At 31.2% G+C, this 17,126-nt stretch overlaps 1 protein-coding gene across 2 annotated transcripts in view; it reads right to left on the reverse strand.

The window, feature by feature from the left end:
* The window catches only part of LOC113514121 (hemicentin-2-like), a 135,293-nt gene that overhangs the window by 86,310 nt on the left and 31,857 nt on the right, over window positions 1–17,126 (reverse strand). For both annotated transcript variants that reach the window (XM_052900594.1, XM_031914274.2), the window contains exon 2: window positions 24–60. The gene's annotated coding sequence lies outside the window, so the exon portion shown is untranslated. The remainder of the gene's footprint in view (window positions 1–23; window positions 61–17,126) is intronic.

A 17,126-nucleotide genomic window follows, 5' to 3' on the forward strand; every position in this document is an offset into this window, starting at 1 on the left:
ATATTATTATAAAAATTACTTACAAGTCTCAGTACACGCGAGAGAAGTGTTCGAGCGTAGCTGTGAACAAAAAAATAAACTGTGTAAAAATGTGTTAATCCAATAAGGGAAATGTGAGTTCGTTATTAATATATAGTGAAATATGCTGTTCTTTACAGGTATCCATTACCAGGAAACAAGTCTGCTATACGAGACAGTGTTTAATGGATGCACTTAAGGGACTTTTCTGTTTTGTGGCTTGTGTAAATTAAAATGCTCATATTCTTCGGACTACATTCATATAATAATGTGTATATCATACGTTCATCTAGTTAAAACATCAATATAGCTGGCTTTTTTATGCAGCAAAAAAGTGCTTGTCACAAGCCAGCTAGATCTAAATCAATCAAGACATATAATAAAATCGTAACTGGTTGCTATCTGTACATGGAAGATATATAAAAAAAACTATTATATGGGCTTTATGGATGCAATAGAACCCAAAACAATGATTTTTAGAATTTTTCTCTGTTCGTCTGTACATTCGTGCACGATAATCTCGGAAACGGCTTAGTCGATTTAAATGCGGTTTTCACTAATGCGTTGCAGTTTGCTCCATTTAACATTTAGTGTTTATGTTATTTCAATTTCACACATTTCACAAATAAAAAAGTTATATTAATCTAAGAATCACATATAAAATGCTATAAATTAACCAATCAGATGAATTGGTTGAAATTTTATGAAGATAGGTTTATATTATATTTTAACTCATAGGATTTTTTATACTTATATCGATTTAAGCGGGCAGTGCTGCGGGAAACAGTGTATACATATAAATCTAATTATGCATACGTAGAAAAAGAATGTACAGATACTATCATTAATCTATGTACAGATATACAATTTTGAGTTCTAAATTTAAACATATATTTTTGTTTAAATATAATGCGAATGCGATACATGCTCTTTATCTATATGTTTCTATATATGTTTAATTATTATTTAAACACATATCGGTTGGGGGCCTGGTGATCTGTATTACAGGTCTTAACCTATTACAGACACCAGCTCCTCACAGCAGAGTTCCATATTATTTTAATTTTATTTTATCCTAAATACCTATGTGTAAATTTAAGTTGTTTGTGAGGAGACATAAATAAATATATTATTATACACGAAGTCGCTGTATATTTTTGCAGAGCAAAATGAACTTTAATACAAGTATTTAGCTTTAATAGTTCATTATAAAAGAAATTCTTTTCTAATTAGAGTTTACATGCATCTCAATGTAGGTTAAACGTAAAATAATGTAAGATTTGGTTCTAGGAAAAAAAAAAACACTGATTTCAATTGTAGCAAAACCAGTAATTTTGATTTAAAAACTAAACTACTCAATCGATTTTGATAAAGTTTCTATGGAATCAATCTGAAAGTATATCCTTTCAGATTAAAAAAAAAATATTCCAAATCGGTTTACAACTGACAGAGTTCTGAGGTAACAAACATAAAAAATACAACCGAATTGGGAAGCTTCTCTTTTTTTGAAGTCGGTTATGTATTTATTTCCTCGCATAGTAACTATAAAGAGATACCGTTTTTGTTTTACTCGTATAAACAATTTTCTTAGTTAAGTGTACCTATGAATATTTTATGTGTTCCGACCGATCCTTAAGTAGCACAATTTATATTATACTGACATTTCCTGTGTTTTATAGACTTTCAAAATGTCTCTGTTGTTTTGTCTCCTTATAAATCTCCTTATATAGTCGTGTATCAGTTATCAAAACGCCGTAAAGAGGAAGGGGGAAGGGATATATTTATTTATTTATTCATTAGTACATGTATGTGCACATGGCGGACGTAATGCTAAAAGCATTCGCTCCCAGTCAAACTTTAGGGAAGTGTCACAATACTCGAATGCGGTACTAGTAATAATTAATTGAATTGTTAGTAATGGTGACTATTGCTAGCGATATCAAATATATTCAGGACTTTTTTTAATGGAAAACAATGGAATGGCAACTCCATCTTTTTTTTTTAACAAGGAGGCATTTCTCCTTCATGCAGATCTACATACCTTGGGGGAGATATGTGGGTACTGCCGGACTTCTACCGGCTAAAACCCCCCAGTGTCATCTGTTCTGTCATGTCATCTGTCAGTGCTGCGGGACTCCTTCCGTACGCCGCCGCGGATGGCAACCCCACCTGCGCTAACGGTATACGCTTGTGTGGCAACAGTGACGGATGATAGGTGAGAATAAAAAGGCAAGTCAGTCAGCTCACCGTGATATATACATCTGGAATTTAGCATGATGGTTTCCAGGGGGGACCACGTGGAGGTCGACCTGACAGGATTTATTGCTAGCAATGGAATTGGTAGTCCGCATTACTAACAATCCCTTTCCCTCCCGATACATTTTGGTCAGGTTCACCTCCCCGCGGTACCGGAAATCATCGTGCTGAATTCTCGTTGATTCATCACGATTGGCTAATTGACCTGCCTTTCGGTTCTCACCTATTATCCCTCACTAGTGGCCAGTCAGTGTATACTGTTAGTGCAGGCGGGGTTACCATTCTATTATCATTTGTTAAAGAAAGTCTTAAAAATAAAAATACAAAGCTCTCTATATTATCAGCATTTTCTATGCAACTTAGTAAAAAAGCCAACGACTTACTGATGGAAAGCACAAAATAGAATGTGATCCGACATTCTTTTCACATGTCTGAATCAACGTAACATATGTTTTTTCACTTTGACAATTTATATTAACAGAAATAAATTTATTATTTTTAAATAATATATTTTATAATTATATGTTTAATCTAATTGAAATGACTCGTCTTTTTTTATTATAATACAACGTATGTACGAGTAGTAGACAACCTTAGAAAACTAATTTGTTAAAAATACACAAAAAATTTAAAAGAAACCATTAAGATATTAAAAGAACAGATTTAATTTGATTACAAGCCTATACCTATTCGACTTTTTTATCGTACCAAAATTAAAACTTTATGGTAAGATGTTTCGCGAATATTTTAAGAGCGGATCCACAATATAATACAAGTTTGGGTTCGCATTCTTGCTTCGATTTGGTATAATATGAATCATCATCATCGTATCAGTTTTCCATTGATCAGGAAAAACAGGACAGGAAAAAATAGTACGTTTTTGCTCTATTATTGTTCCTAATATGATAAATAATAAAGAGACTGTTTGTTTTGTTTCTTACCTTAGCGTCACTGTATTTTGTATATATATGGTGTTTGAGATTGAGGAGATTATTTATTCTCTATTTTATATTTTTGTGTATAAATAAAATACAGCTGAAGCTAGAAATACATAAATAGTCATTAAATTTAATATTTACGAGTATAATAAATTGTTTTTCAAGATTTTTATTTCAATTTATTTTATTAGAAAAAAAAAAGACAAGAGTAAGTATATTAAGCATTTTGATCATTAGTTTAGCACGCTCATTGTAGATCCACAGTCAGGGTTACCAGATGTAATTTTCATTTCTACCTAAAAATCAAATATTGTTTCTCTAAATAATATTTGATTTCTCTGGTGTTACCATGTCAGTATTAAGTGCTGGATTGTAACAAACTATATGTAACACTGTTGATGTACCAATAAATAAATAATATACACGTTTTTTTTCATTTTTTCCAACCATAAAATTGTGTTGGTTTTCATTGCTAGTTATTTTGTTTACTTTGTAAACAACGTAAACGACAAAAAAATATTGTAGATCCACGTGAATCCATATTTGGTTTACAAATATTAAACCTATCAAAAAATTACTTAAATTTCTTCACACTCATCTAATATTTTTACAAAAATTTCACAGACGAATTCATTTATCCAAAACTTTGCAAAAATGAAAATTTATGTCCAAAATCACAAAAAAATAAATAAATACTCAATCTAACAACGCTGCCCACATACACCTTCAATTACGGGGTGAAAGTTTTTCTTATAATAAGGATGACTGTTTATATTAGCAGGTATCGATTTGCTATAATAATGTTCCGTTAACGAACTGTCAATGATTCTACGAATTATTGGGATGTAGATTGATATTCGTTATTCTCTTAGTTATTTCATTGTTTAATGAATTTTAGTCATTTCACCTAATACAAAAATTAAGTCCGAGCCAGAACAATTTATTTTAATAGGATGAAACTAGAATTGTGTCCTTGCCTGGGTTATCGGTATATACTGGCACGGCACCAACGAGGGACCGATAGATGACAATGAAGTCAGATCCGTCTGCGTCAACGTGATTAATTTACCAGAATTTATAAACTATGATAGTTTCCTGGCGGGGCAGAGATCAACCTAACAATGTGTATAGAGTATGTACTGAGCTAGCAATTCAACCATTAATCTCTATTATTAACAGCCCCCCCCCCTCTCAGTAACAATTCATTATGGACTCACTACTGTTAATGGTGTGCTATTGTACAGTATGTTAATTATGTAATCCATTCTTTAAAATTGATGATTTTTCTAGAAAAACAAAAATCTTTTTTGAGACACTATTTACTTATAATAATAATAGTTTTAAGGAATGGGTTTTATTTATTTAAACTTTAATGCGCAATGAAACTATGTACATTTGGCGGACTCAACACCGGACGTTGATCTCTACCAGTCAATCATTGGGCAAACCGAGAAATAAGTAGACGGTGCATTATTGAATAGAGGAAAAAGAAGACAATACTTGATATATTCATATAACATAAACATATAATTAGACTAATATAAACATACACATAATATAATAAATAAATACATACATAAATAAATGCATGAATATAGAATAGGTACTATAAAAAACAACTGCATTAGAAGAGCAAATGAAACTATCTGTGGCTCAAACGAAGTAACCAGCAAGATTAAGCTTAAAGGGAAAGTAAGTAAAAAATAAAATAAAAGGGAATCAAGTTTTGTTGGTTTTGGGTTTTGTTGATTAACAACTGTATATATGTATATGCACGTACATCATGGCCAAGTAGCTTAGTATAGCGTTTCGTTATAAGTTTTCGTTCTCTTGCATTAATATCCACTATATTAGTATTATTATTATTATATAATATCCGCCATATTCTATTAGTTTATTATATTAAATTTTAGTTTCTAAATAAAATATACTTTAATGATATAACTAAAAAAGAATATCCTAAATATGGATGTGGGATAACCAGTTCGCTAGACAAAGGTGTGGTAAATAATAAAGTCTCAATATATATATATATGTATATATATATATATATATATATATATATATATATATATATTCAATTATAATTCATATATATATTCAAAGTAATAACTACACCTTTTGAGATTTATTATATGTATAGTTTATGCTGTATGGTTCAGCAAAAAATAAATTATGCAAAATAAATTTAGACGAATCGATGAATCCTATTATTAAATGAATTTGTAAACTTTGATATCAAAATGTCTAAAGTTATGAGCATCGATTTAATAAAAACAATGAATTATTTATTAACTTGATGTTAAGGAATATTTTTTAGATTATAACTATCAGAAGTTTCCCGTGGATGTTGTAAAAGGCGACTAGAGGAGGGCGAGGGATGGGCAGCAGCGTCCCTCTTAAAACATCTCTAAACCTAACTGCGGTTGCTAATCCGCCTGCCAAGCATAGCAAATACTGGCAAAACTGTAGGGAGATCCAATCCCTCAAGGGGGAAGAGGCTTATGTTTTGCAGTGTAGAGATAAAAGCTGATATGATGATGATGATGAAGTTAGAAGTGAGATTTTTAAAATATTACCAGAGGGAGACTTTGTACAAAAATCGTTTGCTTGGGCACTTCTGTCCCATTCGTGTTTCAACCGTGAAGCAGTTGTGTTTGCATGGCTGTGTTAGGTTTAAAGGGTGGGATATGTCGTTGAATTTACAGGGTACAGAAGAATAACACCTGAGTCCTTAGGAATGGCAACGCATGGGGGGTATCATGAGCGAAACAGTGTACTTTGTTATGTCCATGGTACTGCTCATGTCTATGACTGACGGTTATTACTTTCCATCAGGTGGACCGTCAGCTTGTTTTCCATTCTAAGTTGCATAAAAAAAATATTAAATTTTGTATTTGTTAAGTATCTACTAGTCGTAGTATGTTATATTGTAGGTGTTATCTTATTAGTTTAAACTAACATTGTAAAGAGGAAAAATTTCATTTGGAATGGATAAACTCACAAAATAAATCAAATCACAGGTGGGCCGTCAGCTTGTTTGCCATTCTAAGTAGTATAAAAAAAAAAAATCTTTCTTAGGAGATTTTTTTTATAGGTAGAAAGATACATTGTCAACAAGTATTATAATATCACTGTATTATACTTTTATAAAGAATTGAGATTTCCATCTATTTACCCGAGCGAAGCTACGACGGGTTACTAGTCCGTATTAATATTATAAATTCGAAAGTTAGTTTACCTCTAGGCACCGTAAATGCTTCACCAATTCTAATAAAATTTACGTACGTGTAATATTGGGAATTTAGAAGGACACAGTTTACTCAACCATAATATCGGTCACGAGGATGAAATCGCAGGTAAATATTAGTATATAAAATTTATATTAATTGAAATAGGTACCGTGTCGTCATTGTTTTATATTACAACCTGTTGTGCTAAGCCTAACGTTATGACTCATTAACATATTATTATTGTAGGATCATCAAAACTCACTCGAATAAAACGAAGTTCTAAGAACTACCTATTTGGAGTTGCCAGTTGAAAATGCATGGCGTATTTTACCAGCTAAATGAAAGATAGCCATCTGTATAAACTCATGGGCATCACCATGAGTTTATACGTTTATATTTATTTAATACACACATGAATAATTTCCATTATTTACTTTCTGAACTCTTTGTGTAAATTTTAATTGGCAGTTTAGCCGACATTATTTTGAAATTGTAATTATGAAAATGTAAATAACGCTTCCACTTTCCATTAGGTGAGCTATCAGCTTGTTTGTTGTTTTTAGTCGCAAAAAAGTTATGCACTACCATAATGTACTATTAAGGACAATGTCGTAGACTTTCATAATTTACCACAGTATACACGTACACGAAACAGTGCGATTTTATCATTTTGGAAATAAGAATTAAATTTCTCTGCAAGTATATTGTATAGTTATATTTAATCGAAAATTAAAATTTAATAATAAATATATCTCACAGAGATTATACTGATAATTTTAACAATGGGTTCAAAAAAATTGCAAAAATGTTGATGGTCTATTTCGGTGTCTTTTATTTTTTATGGCACGACCTGCATAGTATGTAAAAATATATTGAGACTCCTTACCGTTCCCGTTTCCTAACCTGCATGAATTTTGTTACAATTATCAAATCTGTACATTTTTATATATGTTTATAGTTAGGTATCAGTCAAATACGATACATAATTAATACGTAATGGAGTATATAAAACAGACATTGATTACTTTGCAGAATTGTTATTTTTACAGCGTTACGTTGCTTGTATAGGTTTGGCAACACTCTAGGGGGTCTCGTTTTCAAGGTATGGGACTTTAAAAAACACTGGTCTACATGTTGGAAAATAATAACACTCATCCGTGGATATAAACAGTGTCTCACAGGATACACTGACATCAATAGTACTCGGTATTTGGTAATTCTACAGGACAAAGATGTTATTATCACATCCTTTATAGTGTAATTATTAGATAAGCAATTATCCTTATCTAGTGATTACATTGGCATATCTTAACATTTAAACCTAAATATATCTGTGTAAATATAAATGCTTGTCGTCAGGAACACAAGTAAAAAAAGGTTATGCTAACGACCTTGAAGGCTTATAAAAATCTTTCTTTGATAGAGCTAAATTCCGGAATTACTCAAATCCAACGGGACTCCCGACGGAATTGAATATTCGTGATAAAAAGATTAATTTTAGGCGGATGAAGTAGGAAACACAGTAAAAATAATATTTTACATTATACTCAACCATGGTGCTAGCCTTTGGCGATATAACATTGTAATAGAATTTCCACTTGTAACTAAAAAGCTGAAGTAAATACTAACATTTCTTTCATTTCATTTCTTTGGAAGATCAAAAAATTTACTTCAATTTTACCAATTATGATATGATACAATTTGTATATATATATATATATATATATATATATATATATATATATATATATATATATATATATATATATATATATAACTAAATTGAGAACCTCCTATTTGAAGTCGGTTGAAAATAGAAAGTTTTAATCACGTCTGCCATTCTATCCTACCGTCTTTGTATTATAGCTTTATAACTTCTGCAGTTCAAGTGATCTAGGTATAAAATAAATAAATAACAATTTCTTAAAGTTTGATCTTTGTATAAACTCTCATAAAGAGCTATTATATAACTAGAGCACTTTTAACAACAGTTTTAGACATGTTTCTCTATAGAAACGTAAAATTTTGAGATAAAAAAGTTTTCATCGGATCTCGATCGGCTTTCATAAAAAATTTATTGCAAATAAAGTTTTTGTTATATAATATAATAAAGATATTATTATTATGGTAACTCAAAGGCTCTCTAATCAAATATGATTTAATATAAATACCTATAGCTATATGTAGATAGCTAAATATTAATGTGACAACCAAACGGATAGAATATTTTTTGTACTCCTTATGATAGTGAAAATGTATTAAAAGCAAACGGTTTAATTGAATATATTATCTACAATAGTTATTAATGCTATTTTAATCCTTTGTTTAAATGAAAGTTAAAACGCAAAGATGCATTGATTTCATGCTAAATTGTCCGGATTAAATTTAATGGACGTTCAGTAAATAATCATCTATCGAACCTTATTAGTATAAAAATTGTCTCATTATTTGGGGTTGCAGTAGTGTAATATTTAGTGTTGATTACTTAAAAAGTTGGAATAAACTTATAGAGACTTTATAATACAAAATATAATGAAAATCACTGATCAAGTCTTTACATTGTGGATGGCAGGAATATATCTGAAATTTTCTTTTGAGGTATAGATACCAAATACACAGAGCATGAAATTATTTGCCGTATTTAATTTTAATTGAAAGATAGAAATTTTAAATTTGACGGTAGATATTTTTTAGACGACTTCCAAAACGGAGCTGTTTTTAAATACGGTTGTTTTTTTTATATTTATTATCTCATAACTACGTCATTTCTAAACTGATTTCGAAAATTCTTTATCTGAAAGGATATAATGTTTGGTCCCACAGAAATTTTATTAGTTTAGTTTTTAAATCAAAATAACTTTGATACGATTGAAGCCAGTGTTCTTTTTTTGAAAATCAATATCTTAAATTTTTTGTGTGTATATTATGCAAATTGTTTGCGAAATTTAAACCGATATTCATAATTGGTTTTGTTGAGTTACGCCATCTTATAAGATTACTTTTGTCCCGATTGAAGTAACTTTTGGAATAAAATCTTATTCTTTTATCCTCTTATCCAAATAAAGACAAGAACAATGATATATCTATAAATTAATAATTATATTCTCCTAAAATCTGCTTATTCAATATATAATTGGATAAATATTCAAAATTTGTTTTAGTTTTGAACAAAAGAGGCTGTCAAGTTTTGTAAATGTATTGTTTATCCAATCTAAGCATTTATTTACCTTTGATAAGTAACTTTCTTGAGTAACGGAATTAAGCTTTATGAAAAGGCATATTTTACAATTTACTTTCATTGGACGTCGACATAAAATACAATAAAGCGACAGCGTTCCAACCGTGGATTATCCAGCTGCGAGAAACAAATGTCTTACTCGAAACTCTGGATGGATCCGGACGAAAAAAAGCGCTCCTATAAAAACCACATGTGCGTCATCTCGGTATGTTCGGTTAAATCGTTAATTCCCCACTTTCATATCTGAATGTGATATCGCGAAATTTTTGTGCTATCAATTCACATAAATGTACTTATTGTGAACAAGCAGCATATATTATAATTTTTAAGGTACTTCTAAAAGACAGAGATTTTTAAAATGTTTGTATTTTTTGTGGTTATTGAATCTTATTTACCTAAGCCGCCATTTCTGAACCATATGAAAAGGAACGCTCAAAATGATTTCAACCCATATTTCTTCTTGTTCCAGCCTGAGATGGATGTGGATTCTTGATTTATAATGATTTTTAATCTGACTCCAAGTTTTTTGAGTAATTTTCACCCTTTAAATACAGTAAGTAACAGGTGAGTGATAGGAAGTTGCTAGTAGTCGATCGCGATCTGTTAGTGATGTGCCTGGACACTTCCTTTATTGTATATTTGTAAGAAGTAACAACTATGGATCTATGCTTTAGATTCTAAAGTATTATAAAAAATATGATAATAATATGTGACGTAATTCTAAAGATCAATTACACCATCTACCAAAGTTAATTTTTATTAAATTTCCCGCGCAAATATTGATTGAATTTTTTTATGGAATTATAAAATTTATACTATAATATGCTATATAAAATATGGATGTAAATATACTAGTAACATATTTAAATATTTGTAAAAGTAGCTGTGCTGTATCTTGTGAATTCGTTCGTGGTCGTATTACGATATTGAAAAACCCAATCTAACCTTCTATAAGAAATGAGCTATTAAATGCAAAAAGAATTATTCAAATCCGACTGGTATTTTTAAAGATTAGCGTATTCAAACAAATGAATTCTTCCGCGTTATATATTAGTATAGTATATTTTCACAAATGCTCTAAGAAATTTATACACAGAAAATACCTAAAAGACAATTGAATTAAGTTACCATTTCCCGGTATTCAATTTATATTATAGTTCGTTCACAATTCAAAGTTTATAAGCTAGAAATTAAGTCTTATGGCCCGAACGAGTTGAATATTTTGAAGTATTAATTCCAACTGAGTCATCACGTTCAACTCTTTAATTTATTACAGCGGTTGCCTGCGGCCTCATTCGCGTTCTATTGTGACCCACTGTCCCCATGGAATCTTATTTGACTGGAATAAAATATGGCCTACGTTTGTATAGTTGATGTCTATATTTTTTATGCTAAGGCATTGCCGGAGAGTTGAGTTGATTGCCGAGTGAATTAAATTATAAAAAACACGGGCCCAAGTTGGTAAGAAATGATTAGTCAAGATGCAGTCTGTCTGTTTATTAATTTTTGTTTGTAGTAAAATTATGGAAAAATACTGAATAAAACAAAATAAAGACAAAATGAACTAATTGAATTTTTATTATTCTTTAAACAGCCAACTAGACGTCATTATATTTTTTGTTTTATAAAATCTCAAAATTAAGCTTTAATTCGTCTTTTGAACAGTCTGTTTGTGTTTGTGTAATGTCCTCTGATTATTTTATATGAATTGGAAAGGTAAACCAGGTGAACGGAGTTAAACGGAGAACTACATATACTACCAAGGACACAATAAAGTACATTGTAACTTCAATATTGGATACGGTAATATTCCTAAGGACAAGACATGTTTCCACACTTAACAATTTTGTACCTATATCCAGCTCTTCACTGTCATATTTGGAGACTCATAGTCAAGCGAGCATAACTACTTACATATACGCAGAAATACCATTGAGGCAGATACATTTAAATTTGAATTTGGAATTAAAAAGTTCAAAATGGGGTCTGAGTTTGATCTACTCTAACCGCAGTCTCTTCCGAGCTAAAATCTAAATTCGTCTTGACCATATTCCGTTCTGAAATGATAAATGTTCTATTTTTCATTTTAGACATGGTCCACTAAAATACTATGACAACGATAATCCTAAATGTCAGAGCTATTATAGAGACGGTACCTGCAAAGGTAAGGACTTGTTCATATTTCATCGCGAATAACCCAATGTAACACGGTGGAGCCTACCGCTGTCTCTCAGATTAATTGTACTAAACTTGCCCGTCTTTTACTCGTACACCATCATATAGACTAAGGGATCAATAAGCCCACTGATATTGCCGACTAAAAGATCAAATTGGTGTATACTTTCTCATCAATACTTGAAAGTCGATCGCTAATAAGCATGATGTCTTCGATATTTTAGCAGTTTATGGATGAAGACCTATGTTTAGCAGTAGATAGATAATGACTGAGACGATGATTATGGGTTGATAAAAATAATGATATTGTATATCACGATTGCTACGAAACGGGAAGTGCAACGACTTGTTCGTTGTTTATCACACAAATAGTGATTAAGTAGCAATACATGGAACTAATACATATATCATGTCTTTAACTGTCTACTGCTAAACATAATCCTCCTCCTTGGGGGGTTGCCTGTAGTTGCCATACTTAGCAGGTGATATTTTAAGAGGGACACTGCTGCCCATCCCTTGCTCTCCCTTAGTCGCCTTTTAGGAAACAAATAAAAGACTACCTATCTTAGAGTCAGTTCAATTTATAATACAAGAAAATATTCTAGTCCTTATAAATGGAAAATGAAATGAAGAAGCGTTGGTTTTATCCCGTGGTAAATCTCTCAGTTTCTCGTACCTGCTTTGGAATGAGAAAATATTACGTCCGTATAAACATTTCAATTATATTTCTTCCATATTGGATATTCTCTAGACCGTCTGGTATTTTCCATGTTAATCTTCACGTTATTTTACTAACGATGAGGTCAACTATTTTTAGATTAGCTTGTTAATTGGCATACTATGTATTGAATAACATTTTTTGTTTTTCATTGTGGCGGATTACCATTTCCTATGGTTCACGTAGACACTGGAAAAGGTATCGAGTAGTAAGTTATCGATTATGTGTACGCATATGCGTAAAATTTTTAAAACATGTTTGGAATTTTGCCTCTCAATCACTTTTAATGGGCTGAATGATTAAAAATTAAATTTACTATGCAAGTAAACTATATTTTATTGCATACCTGAAAAAATTATCCTAATTCACGTATTTGTAAAAGTTTGTAATATATTAGGATGTTTGTTACTTGATCATGTTTAAAAAGTAGAACAGATTTGACCGAAATTTAATACATAAATACACAGACCGACTAACAAATGCATAGAGAACACTTTTTGTGGCAATTTATGTGATTTATTACAGTATTGAGCGACTCTTAAGAAATAGAAAGAAAACTATTATTAATTAATATTCAGAATATTTTTTTTAATGGTTGAAGATGGAATGGTGCACTCGTTAATGCTAACGGTATACAATGGCAAAATACCAGTGGAGGAACAAACGATGAGCATTTTTTTTACAACACAGGGGACAAACGAGCATGCGGCTCACCTGATGGTAAGTGGTTACCGCCGCCCATGATCACCCACAACACCAGCGGCATTGCAGGTGTGCATGAAACTACGATGGTATCCAAAGGAAATGTGTAGTAGGCATAGTTACTATTGGTACATTTAATGTCTTATCATTTAGTGACTTTTTTTTCAATGGTATTATCATTGACAAATTATAAAATGTCACAGTCGATTCTATTTGCTATTAAAAGTGAGATATGAATTATGATTTTATGATAAGAGCGAGCGTATAGATAGACATTTTAACTGAGTGTGATAAAGTCTATTCTCTCGCTACGTCCCAATCGGCCGTCTGATGCCATTTCTCTTCACTGCTAACCGAGCCCAGCCGATGACTTACGAATAAATTCGAACACAGTAACAATCTGCGATTTCACTGTAGTGTGATTTGTAGCACTCTGTGAAGCGACGTAGCTGGAGTGACGTATGATTTGGCGTATCATATGAAATTCGCTTGTGATGTCTGAAATATTCCAGTGCACGGAGGTCGATCTGATGGAGTAAATTGCTAGCAATACAATCATTAGTCCGCGTTACTGACAATCCCTTCCCCTTATTATACAGTAATAGCTGCCAATGAGGCCAATATTTAACATATAATATACAATGACTGGTTTATTCCCACAGCATACTCTGTAACTCTGTGTAACATACATCATGTATCATCTTGGTTGTGAGTTATACCATTTTATGAGTATTATTCGTACAGAGTAGTGGTTTCCTGCGGCTTTGTACGCTGCATGCATACTCGTTTGCGTTATAAAAATTTTAAAAACCTTTCTTACCAGATGCTTCTACCACATATTCGCTGTGGCTTGCGCCATTGCATACGTCGTAAAATACGTCGTATAAATGCTCTTTTGCAGGATGTTTGGTCTATAATTATTTAATGTATAAATGGTATTAGATCTGTCCCAAGTAAATTGGCATTCAAACATAAATTCCGTTTTTTTTTTTTATTTAGAATCTCTAGAATCGTAACTAATTTTAGACGCTTTGCTTTGTCTGTTGCTGGTATTTCCCTTATATCTGAGTGGGTTTCCGTCCGACTTTATTATATAATATTATATTTGTATACATGTATGTATAATGTAGGTAATATGAGTATTATATGTTTGCCATTTTTAAATTACTGTTTTAATATTGTTCATTATGTTGCATCGTCAATTATACTTTCTGTTATTTCAGTCTACGGTCAACTGGTAGATAACGCAATATGATGTTAAATCTGCCATTTACACTATCTACATCTTTTAAAGTTTAATAAACAATCAATTATTTTTTACCTGTTCGTAAAACAAAAAAAATTAAACAGGTATACTAGGTGTTGCAATTTTGAGTCCTATTCTGATTAAAATTAGAATTAGTACGCAGGTTCAGTACGAACAGTTTCAAATGTACGCTCATTATTTATGTACGATTGTTCGTTTCCTTATTATAAAATTACAAATACATTACACGCAAGGCTTCAACACCCCACAGTCAGAGTTTGAACATGTTTTTTGTAAAAAGTTGAAAACAGTCGTTTAACTGAGTTGGAAGTTGTTTGGCGGTTTGTAATATATAACAGCATGAATAGCCGCGAACTGCAATTAATCTATCCGTACTAAGGGCCTAGACGGGCGAACGATTTGAATTTTAAATGAATTTACCGAATGCATGAGAAAAAACGAGATAAATGTGCGGCCTTCATCGTTAAATGTTGTCAATAAAGTAACAAATGGTTAGTATTTTTTTTTTAAATGCTACAACACTGAAACTAAAAACACTGGACATCTAGTTTTCAAGGTAGGATATTTTATATTATAAGGAATCAGACTACGAACGTCTGAGGACATAATCCTATTTCTTAAAAAAAACACTTTCTTTTTAAACTTCATCTTGCTGGTTATTCTATTTGAGTAATTGATGGCTATTTACTCTTCTATTACAATTAATTATCTTATATAGTAATATTTTATGTATTTATTTATGTATGTGTTTATTATTTATTTAATTTAATATATTGTATTTATTTTAATATTTTACGTGTATGTTTATATTAGTATAATTATGTTTATATTATATGAATAAATCAAGTATTGTCTTCTTTTTCCTCTATTCAATAATACACCGCCTACTTATTTTTCGGTTTGCCCATTGGGTGACTTGTAAAGAACAACGTCCGGTGCTGAGTCCGCCAAATGTACATAGAATTTTACTGTGCATTAAGTTTTAAATAAATAAATAATCCAGTTTGACTAGATACTACTATTTTTTCATTTGCTATCTATGCTTTGCTGCATTTTCGTTCTCACTAGTGGATATTAGATAGGGGACTTCCCATGTTGGGGTAGAAGATGCTTACGCTTGGGTCATAGAAGATCTAACAATTAGTCCATTACCCTAAGGCTGGCTTGAAAACATTGTTTTCAGTAATAAGATTGCCTTACAATACTTATACAAGTGTATCGTTATATTTATTGTCTTGTTGCCTATTATTCCCTATATTGCATAACGCAAATTGAGTATACTCATTCATTCATTTATATCTATCTATCTATCCATTTAAGAGCTGCGCTCTTGTCGGTGGAGCTCTTGCCACTCACTACGATTTTCAGTAAGTCTCTTCACCTCTTCATACGACACGACACCAACTCCTTCCTTGATCTGCTTGATGTAACTATGTCTCGGTCTCCCTCTCCCCCTTCTTCCTTCTATATACGTAATCCATTTATATACGTAATCGTATTTCGTGGACTGGAAATACCACCAGTTTAGGAGAGCCGGAGAGTGTCGGAATGTATACGAGTAATGAAGGATGGTCTTATCTTTGATTACTATGCAGTACCTCTTATATCTACTTTGAAACATATTATTTTTTCAGTTTGCACAATAAAGTAACTTATGGTTTAGTGTGGTAATATAAGCGGGGAGAAATGGTACCATAGTATGTACTATGCGCATGTTATGTAATCTGTGCTATGACAAATATTATCTATTCTTTGCTGTTATTACTTTTCATCATGGTGATCGTCAGCTTGTTTGTCATTCTAAGTAGTATAAAAAAGTTTTTAAATCTAAATAAGTACTCCAAGTTTTTATTTATAAATATTTTTACTGAAAATAAAATACAAATGTTTCCAAGCTTTTATTATACTTTTAAAAATCTGGGACACAATTTAGATGGGACACAGGACACAGTTTATAGATGGCAGGTTCTAAGGATGATCAGTTAAATCAATTAATAGTTACAACAAAGTTAGTGCTTTAGAGCGTTAAACTTTGTTGCACTAAGCACACAGCACGTTATTTTATATCCGTCGTTAAACATTAAATTTAATTTAGTTGAAATCATTTAACTGAACATCTACTAGACTTTAGTACCAAGCATGTTCATTATTTAAATATTAAGTACTTACGTATTTTATACACAAGCTTTTATTAGATGATATAAGAAGTAGAAAAGATTTTTTTTCTGAGTTGTGTAAGTAAACGTTTCGGGTATTTAGAAGTCACTCATTTACAAGTCTGGATTTAATATCTGTTCGAAAATCCTATATATATTTTTAATAAATTATTCTGACTACGTCATCAGGGATTACAAACATGAGTATATTAATTTTATTTCTATTTTATTTTAAACGAAATAATTAATGGAGAAGGCAGTAAAATCCCACGGAACATCTGAGGTTATAGAATGAGTTACTAATTTAGATAAATGGGCTTTATATAGAGTGAGGCGAGAAACCCTCTAGACAATTGTTTTAAATCTAAACAACACGACACAAAGGACAAAAGTTGTAAGATTTTTCCTTTCATGAAAATTATAAG

This window comes from Galleria mellonella, unplaced genomic scaffold (genome assembly GCF_026898425.1).
Source record: "Galleria mellonella isolate WM207_F2 unplaced genomic scaffold, CSIRO_AGI_GalMel_v1 utg65, whole genome shotgun sequence".
NCBI lineage: Eukaryota > Metazoa > Arthropoda > Insecta > Lepidoptera > Pyralidae > Galleria > Galleria mellonella.